Raw genomic sequence first — 685 nt, 5'->3', positions numbered from 1 at the left:
CCGAGCCAGGGGAAGGGGGGACACGACGTCGGGGGCGGGAGAGGGCGGTGGGACTGTCTCTGAGCCCCAGTCGGCGGTCTCCTAGCTCCCCTGGCGGCAGCAGAGGTGCCCGGCCCCGCCAGCGGCGCCCTCTGCTCGCTTCCCTCGCTCTTCAGCCCTTCCCTCGGTGAGTCCCCCCGGCCCTGGGCCACACACAGGGCCACTCCACCCCGCCTACTCCTTCCACGCTCTCTTACTCCTGGAGCCTTTCACTTCCGTCAGTCTGTATCCAGGAGCGCCCGGGCTGGGTAGCTCGCGCGCGCGCGCGCGCGTGTGTGTGTGTGAGAGGGAGAGAGAGAGAGAGAGAGAGAGAGCGAGAGAGAGCGTGAGCCCTGAGCCCTGGTCTCCTGCCCCTTCCTCTCCCTTACTCCCCAACCCTCTGAACAGCCCGACCCATTGCCGGCCTGGGGAGCCCCCAGGGCCTCCTGTGTTAAGGGTCTTCCTGGCTCCTAGGTGGAGGGGCGGGGCAGGGCCGGGTCTAGTTTGCTGCCAAAAGCCTTGAGTTTGGTCTTTGTGCGCAGACCGTTTCTGACCCCCTCTCTGTCCCGGCTTCCCTCCCTGGCAGTGCGCGATGGCCCGGGTGCACGCAGGGCTCGCACCCACCCGTGCCGCGGCGACCTCGGCGCTGCCCCTGCTGTCGCTTCTG

Source organism: Fukomys damarensis, unplaced genomic scaffold (genome assembly GCF_012274545.1).
Source record: "Fukomys damarensis isolate Sample0158 unplaced genomic scaffold, DMR_v1.0_HiC HiC_scaffold_8, whole genome shotgun sequence".
Taxonomy (NCBI): domain Eukaryota; kingdom Metazoa; phylum Chordata; class Mammalia; order Rodentia; family Bathyergidae; genus Fukomys; species Fukomys damarensis.
This window is presented reverse-complemented; position numbering follows the sequence as displayed.